Source organism: Pleurodeles waltl, chromosome 12 (genome assembly GCF_031143425.1).
Source record: "Pleurodeles waltl isolate 20211129_DDA chromosome 12, aPleWal1.hap1.20221129, whole genome shotgun sequence".
Classification (NCBI taxonomy): domain Eukaryota; kingdom Metazoa; phylum Chordata; class Amphibia; order Caudata; family Salamandridae; genus Pleurodeles; species Pleurodeles waltl.
The window spans coordinates 247651194-247665140 of NC_090451.1; positions in this window are offsets into that span (position 1 = coordinate 247651194).

Below are 13947 nucleotides of genomic sequence, written 5' to 3' on the forward strand. Positions count from 1 at the left end.
CTTTCCTCCGCCTCAGCGGATTCAAGATATTCAGGAGTTGGTTCCAATGTTTCAAAATGGAGCGGTAGTTCCAGTCCTCAAGGTCCTTCGTCTGCTCGGTCTGTTTGCCTCCTGCATACTGTTGGTCACGCATGCTCGCTGGCATATGAGGGCTCTTCAGTGGTGCCTCCGAAGGCAGTGGTCTCAACACAAAGGGGATCTAGAAGGTGCTGTCAGGATCTCCAGAGATGCTGCTGTGGACTTGAAGTGGTGGATTGCAGGCGACAATCTTTCACAAGGAAAGCCGTTCGCGCAGTCACCACCAGTGACCACGGTCATAACGGATGCTTCCACTCTAGGGTGGGGAGCTCATCTGGGGGATCTGGAGATCAAAGGGCTTTGGTCTCCAGAGGAACAGATTTTTCATATCAATCTGTTGGAGTTGCGGGCTCTACGTTTGGCTCTCAAGGCCTTCCTCCCTTCCCTTCGTGGTCAGTCGGTACAGGTCCTGACGGACAATACTACCGCAATGTGGTACATAAACAAACAGGGAGGAGTAGGGTCGTACCTTCTCTGCAGAGAAGCTCTTCGACTATGGCAAAGGACCATCAGATTTGCTTGGTAGCAAATCATCTGGCCGGGGTCTTGAATGCACGTGTGGACAGTCTCAGTCGCCATTTCTCGGCCAACCACGAGTGGCGTCTCCATCCACATCAAGTCCATTTAATCTTCCAGATGTGGGGGTTTCCTCGGATAGATCTGTTTGCCACTCTGGAGAACACGCACTGTCCGTTATACTGCAGCCTCCAGTATCTGATGCAGGGAGCGTTGGGGGACGCGTTTCAGATAACCTGGTGCGACCAGTTGCTTTACGCGTTTCCCCCCATACCCTTGATTCCTCGAGTATTGAGGAAGATTCGCCAAGGCCGGGCCCAAGTCATCTTAATAGCTCCGGATTGGCCAAGGAGGGTGTGGTACTCCGACCTTCTCCAACTCTCGCTGTGCCCTCCGCTCCGTCTCCCTCTCAGGGCAGACCTCCTCTCGCAGTCGCAGGGGCAGGTTTTACACCCCAACCTCCAGAGTCTGCACCTACATGCCTGGAGATTGAACGGGGCAACCTGAGTTCCTTCTCTCTCCCGCCTGATGTAGTGGATGTTATATTAGCGGCCAGGCGACACTCCACTAAATCTATCTACGCTAATAGGTGGTCTAAATTTGTTATGTGGTGTGGAGAGAGACAGATTGATCCCTTACATGCTCATCTGTCAGATGTTTTGTATTTTGCTCTGTCTCTAGCGCAGAAAGGTTGTGCAGTGGCTACCATTAAAGGCTACTTGTCTGCCTTGTCAGCCTTCATTTGTCTACCAGACCAACCTTCGCTGTTTAAGTCTCCTATTGTTCTTAGATTCTTAAAGGGTCTTCTAAATAAATATCCTCCAAAACTATTCGTTATGCCACAATGGGATTTGTCCTTGGTACTGACTTTCCTTATGTGGTCCCCTTTTGAGCCTATGCATTCCTGCCCCTTAAGATATTTAGTTATTAAAACAGTTTTCCTGGTGGCCATAACATCTGCAAGGAGAGTGAGTGAGTTGCAGGCTTTATCAGTAAAACCCCCTTATACAACTTTTTACGGGGATAAGGTGGTGTTGAGGACCAAGGCTGCTTTCCTCCCGAAGGTTGTTTCACCCTTCCATTTGGCCCAGACGATTACTTTGTCCACGTTCTATCCTCCGCCTCATCCTTCAAAGGGGGAAGAGAGACTACATCGCTTGGATCCAAAGAGGGCGTTAAGCTTCTTCATTGATAGAACGAAGGATTTCAGGCTGGAGGATCAGCTGTTCATCGGATACGTGGGCAAGAGGAGAGGAAAGGCAGTCCACAAGAGAACACTCTCCAGGTGGGTTGTTCTTTGCATTAAAATCTGTTACTCTTTAGCAAAGAAGGATCCTCCTGATGGTATTAGAGCTCATTCCACCAGAGCTAAGTCGGCCACTTCGGCCTTGGCCAGAGGTGTTCCTGTGGTCGACATCTGCAAAGCCGCAACTTGGTCGTCCCTTCACACTTTTGCGAAGCATTACTGTTTGGACTCTGAGGTCAGAAGGGACGGCCATTTTGCACGGTCAGTGCTGCAGGATTTCTTGGTTTGACCATTTAGGCACCCACCACCGGGCGTGGTACTGCTTTGGGACTCTATTCATTAGGTGAGGAATCCACAGGTAGTTGTATCCATCAGAAGAACGAGTTACTTACCTTCGCTAACGACTTTTCTGGTGGATACATTAGCTACCTGTGGATTCCTCACGGTCCCACCCGCCTCCCCGTTGCCTTTGTGGTCTTACCAAGTAATCCTTGAGTGTGCTCCTATTGGTCTTCAAGACTGCAAAAGATTTTGTATATATGGATATTTGCATATATATATATATATATATATATATATATATATATATATCTTTGTGTATATACATAATTAGTATATATTTGTTATATTAAATCTATAGCCATTTTATTGCAATGTTGTGTGATTTACAATGTTATGGGATGTTGCCTTGCTCTTTCATTGTATTGGGTTATTGTTCTCATGCACGTAACAAATGTTGGTACTGACGTCGGCACGTCGGCGAGGACCTCTTATTGCCTGTATGACGTCAGACGGCGTCACGTGGGCTAATGTGACGTCCTCGTCGACGTGCAGATGCTAGGAAGAAGATTTCCGTCGAATGGTGGCGCCATGGGAGTATTCATTAGGTGAGGAATCCACAGGTAGCTAATGTATCCACCAGAAAAGTCGTTACCGAAGGTAAGTAACTCGTTCATCAGGGTTGTACCGAGACCTGACAAAGTGGCACTGTGCTGCATAATAATACATTTTAGGGTCCGGAAGCTTAAATACCCTCATTCAAAGGGCAGTACTAATATGTCCCAAGCAATCCGGGCAGCCTGATCAGTAGAGAATGCACCATAACAAAGACATTTTTACTAAGAGGAACCAGCAGATTTGTAAAAAGGTACTGCAATTTAGGAAAGATTATTAGTTTAATCAAAGCCACTCTCCAGTCCAGGGAAGGTGGGAGTCCCAGCTACAGGTCTATCCGGTGGGAAAAGTTGTCTATTCCCAGGCTTTCAATGGAGAATTATACCATGATATTTAACAGAGTCCGTAGGCCGGTTAACAGGATAATCTAGGGGAACTAGTGTGGAGCAGTTGAGGATACGAAATAAATCTGATTTAGATCAATTCATGGAGATCACACAATAGGTGCCAAATCTAATAATCTCACAGATCAGAAGGGCATGGTTGGTCCCATGACCCTTCACAAAAAGTAGCATATTATCCGCATACATGGACATCAGAAGATGTCCATGTCATGAAGTAAGACCTCTATGGAGGTGTTTCACCAGTAATTGTCGGGCCGGTGTTCCATCGCCAGTATAAACAACAGGAAGAGGGTCATCCCCCCTGGAAAACCACAAAGGCATCAGATGTAAGACAATTGACAGAAACTTGAGTGACCAGGAGCATGTATAAATGTTGGATCAAAGCTAGAATGTTATTGTGGATGCCATAATAAAGGGTCTCTATAAGGCAAGTCCATCCAAGAGAACTAGCGGGATCGATTTGATTAAGCATTGCGAAGACCGTACGAAGATTAAACACCATAGATTTGTGTGGCACAAAATTCAGACTGTACAGTGCAATCATACATTTGAGGACCTGAGAGTCTTGTGGAAGAATTTTCACTAAAACCTTTTTATCACACTTAAGTAAAGAAAGAGAGCAGTGAGAGGTGCACTTAGTGAGATCTTTCTCAGGCTTGGGGAGGAGGGAAATGAGTGTCTCAATCAGAGATTGGGGTAATGTTCTGTCCTGCAGTGCTTCCGCATATACCTCAAGAAGGTGAGGTGCAAGAATGTGTTTATAGACTTTGTAAAAGTCAGCTGTAAACCCACCAGAAGCTGGGGCCCGGGATATGGCCAGAGAATCTATGGCAGCAATGACCTCCTTGAGTGATATCCACTGACATAGAAATTGGCGATGGCCTCCCTCCAACCATACCAGAGCCACCTCATCCAGATACTAGAACATCATAGCGTATGATGTACCAGACGTCTCACTGTACAGCAAAGAATAATAGTGTACAAAGAGGAATGTCATTGTTAGTGGTGAGAGTTATCCCATCGTGGCCCTCCAGACCAACTATACATGCTTTGGTCTTTCTCAGTGGAGAAGCCAGGCTAGCGTTCTTTCCAACCTCTCTCCCTGGCCATACAGCCTTGCCAGAGCATATTTCCCAAGGTGTCACTCCTCCTTGTAGGCCAGATCCCTGAATTGTTGAAGAAGTTGGTTCTGCTCACACAACAATGCCCAGGAAGGCTAACTTTTCATGCGCTTCTCCATAGTCAACAGTGCAACCTCCACCCTGGCAAGTTGGGCTTGTATGTCTCTGAGTTCCCCCTCATGATTCAATATCACCTGTCCACGAATATACACTTTCGAGGCCTCCCAAAGAGAGGCAGATTTGGAAACCGAACTAAAATTAGTCTGAAAATTCACTAAAATTACACCTTGGAGTTTGTTTTTGAAGACTAGGTACAAAAGCGAGGAAGCCGGGAAGCGCTGATGAGCATTATGAACAGGAGAGAGAAAGGTCACACAGAACATTGAATAGCCCGATCAGATACAGGGAATATGTTGAATGCCTGTATCATAGGAAAGTTGGTCAGAGGACGCAAACCAGTAGTCCAAGCTGGAAAAAGAATCATGTGGAGCTAAGTGAAAGATAAAGTCCCTGATTGAAGGATGTGCCCTTCACCATAAGTTTGACAGCACAACAAGGTCGATTATATCACCCAGAGTACCCACTGCCTGAGTGCCAGCGTTGCCGCCCCAAGGAGTCCAACAGCATGCCCAGTACCAGGTTGAAGTCATCCCCCCTCAAATGACAGTGTTGCATTGAGAGGTGCACAACTCAGTGGACACATCCAGAAAAAGGTGGAGAACATTAGTATTTGGTGCTTATGTATTAACAATGGCCAGAGGGAGATTTTGCAGTGTGCCCTCGAGCAGCAAGAGTCTGCCAGCAGTCTGCATTGAAGCATCACAGATTAAAGAAGACATGTGGAAAAATAATAATAGATACTCCCCGAGAGTATGTGCTGTACAAAGAAAAGTAGTGCAAGGGATAGGGTGACCAGGCCTCACGGATTTGCTGGGACAGTCCTGCTTTTTCAACAGCTGTTGCAGCATATTTCAGAAAATGTAGCTCATGTCCCGGTTTTTAGAGAGGGCTGACTGAAAATGGTGGGAGGCGTCTTTTTATGTTTTCCAAAGCAGGAATAGTTTGCAGCTGTTATAAGAAAGCACTTTAATTTGCATACATGATACTGGCTTTAACAACTGCCTTTTATTCACTTTCTTTGTAATTCCATGCTGATGAGCACCATCATTCTGCGCACTCGATTGTAGTGACATTGTAGTCCTTCCTCTATTTTGTTTTAATATCACAGTTTTTGGCTTTAAAATTCTGGTCATCCTAGCCAGGGGCCCACTTGGAAGCAAAGGAAGGTGGATGGGCAGGGGAGAGGTGTGACTGCTGGTAAAAGGGAATATCTACCCCAGGACCGCCCAAACATGCCAGCACCCTTCCAGTTTAGCAGCGATCATTAAGGCGCGGATATTCAGCGGAGAAAGGGACGTGGCTGTCCTGGTGTGTATATGACAGCCAGAAGGCCACATACCTATTTCTTTCTTGGTTACATGACCAATCAAACACAGAACAAACAAACCCTCTAACCCACTCTCCACCACACTGAAAACCGCAACTGCCAGTGCAAATTCCCCAAACCAAATCTGTCCAAAGAAAATCAGAGTATGCAGTTGGTGATACACACCGTAAGTCATGACAATGCTCTAGAGTGAGACTTGGAAGTGAGCACAGACTTGAAGTAGAGAGGTGCATGGGGCCCCAAACCCACAATGCACCACAACATATTAAAGCACAAAAGCGGAGGTGTCAGGAGGAGACCGTGGGCCACCCTTAAGTATGTACTAGTGGGTAAAGCAGGAAACACTTGGTGAACACAAAGGCCGGGAACCCAATCCTCCAGGAAGCCATGGGCGTAGGAAGTGTGGGGGACGCAAGGGATGTATCCCCCACAGATTTTGGACTGTGGGGGACGAGGGTGGGGGGAACAAAATCATTTCCCCTTTTACTTCTATCATTCACAGGGCCATTAGCGTGCAAAAGCGCTACTTAGAATGGCCCTGGTTGCTGATTGCTGTCTGCATCCTGCCATCCTCTGCCCTGCCCCCACCTGCTGCCTTGAACATGAACCCTGCAGAGTATAATACGAAGATCTAAAGAGTGAAGAGTCCCCCTCACTCTGTCTCCTGCAGGCTAGAAAGGAGACTCTGTGAAATACAGTACTAACACGCTGTCTACCCTGCCAATACGTTTGGCCCCAGTAAAATATGGTGAATTTGTCCTGATGTAGCGGGAGATTTTCAGTAGCACCTGCACACACTTTCAGAAGTGCTTTCATTCATTCTGGGCATCATGGGAGAGGGCATTCTGATTCTAAATTCGTGCTGGCCCAGGACAAAGGCTGAAATCAAGCAGCTATCATTCCTCCTTTTGTTTGTTTATTCTAACTGGAAGCTGTCTGGAGCTTCACACCTAGCTGCTATGGAGATAAAAAAGGCACACAGCTTGCTATTACTTCACAGGTACCTAAGAGACACATGGTTTTCACTTTGTTCAGTCCCTGCATCTAAGAGATAGGTATGCACTGGAAGAATATCTGCTGTGTTTGTCTGACCCATTATTTACACAAATAACAATTTAAATACCACTATTTTGCTTTATTTCTTTTATAGCGCTACTCAACCCAATACAGGGTGCCTAAGCGCTTTACATCATACATAAACATTATTATTGTTCCCTGAGATATACTGGGTACACAAAGATCTCTTCAGCAGGTGCCGTAACCCCCACAAGATATTTTAAAATGCAGAGTTTACAACCAATTAAGCAGAACTGATTTACTGCCACATTTCTCCTTTATGCCAATTTCTTTGTGGCAGAGCTTCTAAAAAATACATTTATAAATTGAGGCCCAGATTTTATGTCAGGGTTGCGTAACTTTTTTGTCACAACCCCAAAGCAAAATCTAATTGGTTAAATATAGTAATGTGCTCATGACAGACCTGCTAAACATATGTCTGAGGTGTTAAGAGCTAATGCCACATCCTGTGAGGCCATGGGTTGTGATGCTAAGTGCAATGTCACGCGCTATGATATCATGCGCTGTGGTGTTACATGCATATTGCCTAACTTGGTTAGTCCACCACGTCTGTTTTTTGAGGGCTTGTGCCCTGAATATTTGTAGTTGCCTAGAATCACACCTCTGTAATCACCTTTCCACACATTAACATCTGTGCGCTGTATAATTTTATCAGCAAAACTGTAAGTCTGTTCAAATGTAATGATCATTTCAATTGAAGATTTGTTGCCTGTAATGGCAGTGTGCTACCACACTATGCATACTCCACTTTGTCACTCGACTCGACTCTACTCTACACTACTGCATACCACTGCAATCTACTCTCTACCAGTGTAGAGTGTACCACTCTACTCTATGTCCCATTCCAGTCTAGGCGACTCCACTGCACTTTGCACAACTGCAGTGTACGGCAATGCACTCTATACAACTCTGGTATACACCACTGTACTTTACTACAACACTCTACTCTACACCACTGCACTGGATGCCACTCTATTCTACTCTGCATTGCTGCACCCTACAGCACTCTATGCCACAGCACTCTAGGCCAGTGCACTCTATGCCACTCTACTCTACACCACTGTCCTTTATGACACTCTACTCTGTAACACTGCACACTTTGCCTCTGAACTCTGTGACACTCCTCTCTGCACCACTACACTCTACTCGCCACTCTCAACTCTATGCCACTCTACTCCACTCTGCACCAATGCACTCTATGCCACTACACTCTACGTCACTCTACTCTGCATCACTGCACTTTACGTCTCTCTATCTTGCACCACTCCACTCTACCATACACCACATCACCCTACAACACAGCACACTGCACCACTGCACTCTGCGCCCTGCAATCTATGCTGTGCCACTCCACTCTGCACCCCTCTATTCTTCACCACTAGAGTAGTGCACTCTAAACCAATGCACTCTACACTTCTTTACTAAAAACTAATGCACTCTATGGCAATCTACTCTGCACCACTTCACTCAACCACTCTATGGCTCTTCACTCAACTACATTACACTCATGGTACTCCATCTGACACTCTACTCCATTAAACTCTACTTCACTCTATGCCTCTCTACGACACTTCACTCGACTTTGTAACACTCTGCACAACTGCCTCTATGCCACTTCATGCCACTTTACTCCACTCTGTTCTATGACACACTACTCCACTCTATACCACTCCATGACATGCTATGCCACTTCAATCTATGATAATCTACTCCACTTTACACCACTCAACTCTATGATACTCCATGCCGCTGCACTATATGACAACATATGATGCTCAAAGCAAACCTGTTCAACTCTCTACACCCCCCACGTTACTTTACTCCACTCTTCTTTAGACCCCTCCACTCTATGACACTCCACTCTTACTCCACTCTATGACACTTTACTCGCTCCTCGACACACTGTGCCATACCAATCGATGGCACTCTTTGACACATTATTCTCCTTTATGCCATTAACTCATAGCCATGCTAAACAGTAGCCATGCTAGTTTAGAACATGGCTAAAACACATTTGCAAAGTCAATAGCTCTACATAGGGTGAGACCTATTGGCTTTGCTAAAGCTTGTTTATAAAGTATGGAACTTTGAGGTGACTTGCAGTATTCTTATCATCTATGCCAGGGGGTACAATAGCCCATATTATACATGGTAACACCATCAACTTTCCCACAAACCACTTAAAATCTTAGTGCAGCGGTTACCAACCTATGGCCTGAGGCCCCCCAGGGGGCTGTGAGATATTCCTAGGGGGTTCGTTAGGAAGGCACTTCTTGAGCTGGGGCCTCTAGAACCATGTGCATTGTTTTATTTATTACTTCCTTTGTGCAGCAGTTTTAAAAGCACTGCAAAGTTCCTTGTACATCCAGCAGCTTTCAGACAAAAATAAAAGCATCAATATAACTGTCTACGTCAGTACCTTATACTTTGATTAATGTACCTGCTGGGGAGAGATTGGAATTTTATCTAGTGGCAGTTTTGACTCATATAAGGTAGTGCAGATGGTTAATAGGCCTGCTGCAAGGAACATGTATCATGCAAAGGAGCGTAGGTTATGTGGATTGCACAGTGGGTTACTACTTCTGTCACAGAGATTCTTTTGTTACAGTGCAGTTCATAAATTACAATCTTAATCTAGCACAGTAAACTATGAACTGCTGTCAAAGAGCTGCATGCAAACTGCATGCGCAATTTCAAAAGTAATGTTTTTTTCCCAGTCTTTCATTTTTCATATGCTGCTAAAAAAGGTTTGCTTGAATAGAAATATATTCTTATTACTAAAGTCAATGCTAACCACTGTGTTATTTTCTGAATCCTGAGTTTGTGCTTCTCCAGACCAAGCACCATTAAGAAATGCCTATCAGTGTGGATAACAAGTGAATCCTACACCTTGTAGTCCCCTGTAAAGTGCTCTGACACCCTGCATTGTTATGAGAGGTGCTATAAAACAAATGAATTACATGTGACAGAGAGGCTTTAGAGAGATGAGAGGCCCTTTTACTTCCTTTCCCCACCACATATCTATGTGAAAAATAGCATTCTCAGATCTTTTGTATCTAAATAATAAAAACAGAAATCTGACCAAACATTGAAAAGTTAGTCACCTGAGATGCAGCGCCAACCTTCCCATTAACATTTAGTTTTCTTCATAATTGTTCAGTATAAAATAATTATATATTTAGTAATTTGAGTATTTGTTTGGTGTGAACTTGTTGATGTACTTTTTGTGAATTACTGTTTTAATGTTTGAAATTTAAATCGTACTAATTGTGTTGGGGTCCCCGGCTTCCAGTAATGATTCAGTGGGGGTCCTCATGAGTCAAAAGGTGGGGAACCACTGCCTTAGTGCCTAGCTTCTGTCACTGTAAGCTATTAAAATACAGCAGAAGAAAGAAAAGCATTTGTTGCTTTGAACAGCTTCTTTAGTTATGCTCTGTGACCTGACCTGCCTTTCACCTTAGCTGCTGGCTCTCGCAGCAGGCATTGTGAGTCAGAGCTCGACTCTAATAACCTTATAAAAGTTGAGTTCTAACGTCTTTTATTTATAATCGGTGACTTGATGCATCAGAAGTAGCTGATTCTGATGTGTAGCTGAGCTGCCCAAGATCACACACAGGAGTAGAAGTGTTATTAGAACTATGGTTTCAGAGCACAGTTTATAATTATTGTACCTGTTTGCTTTTGATATCTCCAGTGTGGTTTCAAGTTGCATGAGGCGGGGGCATGATTGGTGGTGGCACAAAGGGTATGCTCTTCCTTTTCTCCCTCCTACCTTTATTTGCTTGGTGCATGAAGATGCAAGGTTAATCAACATGTTTCTTTCACATTTCATCTAAAAACTTTGTGAATGTAAATAACAATAAAAAATACTTTCAAAATGTGACAAAAAGCCTTCCTTTCTCCCTATTTCAATTCCAAACTATATGATTGTGTACAATTATCGGAGCCTGCAGTTCCTAAACAACGGGTGATTTATACAGGGTCAATTGAAAAGTCCCCAAGCCTGTCCCTCCCCCCCAGACATTTATTGTCTCCTACACCCTGCAGGGAGCCAACCCAAGGTGCAGGTAGCCCAGCATCTACTTCTGTCAGGGCAGGTCAGAGAGGTAGGTGTAGAGGCAGAGGCAAGAAACGACTTGTAGAATTGAAGAGCATCGGGAGCTTTCTGGAGAAAATACACCTTGCGGTTTCACCATTAGCCTTGCAGGATACGAAATGGAGTATGTAAACCCTCAGGCCTGGAGTATCCATCGAGCCTCAGTAAACATGCTCTGGGCATTCCAGACAACTACAGTATACTGTGGGTAAATAGCAATTGTAGAGCTTTGTTAGTGGAGCAGACTTCTCTCCCACACCATTTGAAGAACAGTATTGCAGTCTCAATAGTTAAGTAGTTTGCCAATAATGGGCATTAGTGGGTTGCCTGGGGTGTAGACGGGGACCAAGCAACATGTGCACTATGACACTTGAAATACCATCAAAAAGCCCTTCCAGTCAAATGTGTGGTAAGTAGGGTCTCTACAAAGGACACCATGCAAACAATATCCACTAGATTCCGCGATGCCCATTATGCAGACATAGGGGGTCATTACAACTGTTGTGGCAATTGCACCGACAACAGGCTGGCGGTGCAATCCAGGGAATTATGACCGCAGCGGAAGCGACGTGGTCGCACCGCCGGGGCCGGCGGTTTCCCATCACATTTGCCCCAGCAGTGATAATCCGCCTGGGCAGCGCTGCTTGCAGCGCTGCCCAGGGGATTACAAGTCCCCGACCGCCAGCCTTTTCCTGGCGGTTTGAACCGTTTGAAGGCTGGCAGTACGGGGAGTCGCTTGGCCCCCTGACAGGGCGCCATGCAGTTTTTCACTGTCTGCATAGCAGTCATTTGGAGCCGGCTCCTGTGCTGCGGCCGAGATCCCCGCTGGGCCGGCGGGCGGAAACCAGGTTTCGGCCCAGCGGGGATCTCATAATGACCGCGGCGGGAGTGCGGCCGCATTGGCGGCCACCCGGCGGTCAGATCTTGGCGGGCGGCTGAAGCCGCCCGCCAAGGTCATAACAAGGGCCATAGTTTCATCTAGAGCACACCTCCAAATCCTCATTTTTTGTTGTGACAGTGAGCAGCTTTTTGTCCTGCTTGGCAGCCCTAGTTCCTGTGAATGCAAAGGAATCCTCATGGTCAGAAACTCATCACTGGACCCCGTCAATGTGCAGAGCCTGACTGTTCAGGCGTTCCGTTAGTCGGTCCAAATGGTTAGTCATGGATTTGATCTTGGCATCAATGGCCTGGAGATCTGCATGGAGCTCCAGACGGATAGCTGCAGTGGAGACAGAGGGCGTCTTGCTCTCCCCCTCCTTTGTAGGATCAGCCAGGGTACAGGAACAGTCTTTACATTGCGGGGTCTTCTTGCTATCACAGGGGAGCTTCCCCTGTCATTGGTGTCCCTTGCCCATTGCCACAGGGAGTTCAGCATGCTATGCGCAGGTCACAAAATGTGGACTAAACACCAAAGCTGCACAAAAGAGGACTTTTAGGCAGCGCAGAATTTCAGGACTGCCCCAAGTAATGGCCAATATAGGGCAGGAAGCAAAGGCCCAAACACTAGACCAGGGGCAGGGACCCCCTAGGGTGACTCCCAAGGCCACTAGCTCCCCACAAGCAGGAGAGCTCACCAGTACCCCGCAAAGGGTACTCCACTGGGCTAGGTCTCTGACGCAGTCCCGCTCACCTGAAATCTGGATACTGCAAAAACGCAGATAGTCCATCCTCTCACCCTCTCTCCACTGACTGGTGAACAGATGAGGGCGTTAGACATCAGGGGAAAGGACGGAAAAGGGAAAAAAAGAAGGAAAGATTTCTCCTGAAAGTTGGGCAGCATTTTCAAGGAAAGGTACTCCGCATGGTTTCTACACAAATGATTTATGCAGCTAGATATTGTCCACAGACACAAATGGCCCTCATTACGACCCTGGCGGTCCGAAGACCGCCATGGCCACAGTGGTGGTCTCACCACCAACGGGCTGGCAGTGAAGACCATCACATTACGAGTGTGGCGGTTTGGCCTCTACTACACCGCCTCATCTCCACTGGTACCACCAGGGCGGTAGGACAGCTGGGCCGGAGGACAGCACCTCCGGGCCACTGTCCACTGAAGACTGCCGGCGGTATAATGAGTCTGCAGCAGGAGCACCTCCACTAAAACCCTGGCAGAAAGGCTGCTGGTGACAGAAAAATTCATTTCTTGTCAACAGCAGATGACTCTCCCAACCCCCCTGCAATTACAATAGCCCCCCCACATCCCCTTCCTTGACAGCCAACCCCTCCCCACACCCTATTCCATTACAGCACAACTCCTATCCCCACCACCCCCTTCCACAACAGCACCCCCCTCCCCAAATACATGCACACACACCCCCACATGCACCCCGCATACACTCACATGCCAACACTTACATTCACGCATACACCAACACTCACATTAATGCATTCACCAACACGCATACATACATTAATTTACTCACACCAAAAGACATACATTGACACAAACATTCTAAGACACACTCCCTTCAACAATCACACACACATTCACACATCCTGAATGCCAACTGCCTTTGCCAGGAGATAAGCAGCAAGAGCGTGGTGGTGGCAGCATACTGTTTAGTGATCATTAGTAGTGAACAGGTCATTTTTAACCTGTGTGATTAGAGTGAGGCCTACAAGCTCACTCAATTGTACGTTTTGCTACTGTGTGCTTAACTCACCTGTGGCCTACTTTGGGTTGTTGTGAAGTGCTGCACAGGAGTAGTGTATCTCCACTGGTTGTATGTGTGCCTGGGAAGGGGAGACAAAGCAAGGATAATGCATTACTGAGCAGCGTGGGCAAGGTGTATGTGAGCCCATGAGTGGTACACTACATGGATGATGTAGTGGTGTGCTGTGCGTCCATGGTATATGCATGTGCTGGACATATGCCTAGGAATAGTACGATACATGGAGGATTTTGTACTGTGCAGTGAGTGTGGCTGTATACATGCACTGGAAGTATATGTGCCTCTGGATGGTACAACACATGGAGTACCCTGGGTTCCATTTTGGACATGGAAAGGAGGTAGAGAAATCCCCCCAGACAGATTTGTGTATTGCTGAATCATTGTTAGCTTGGTGGG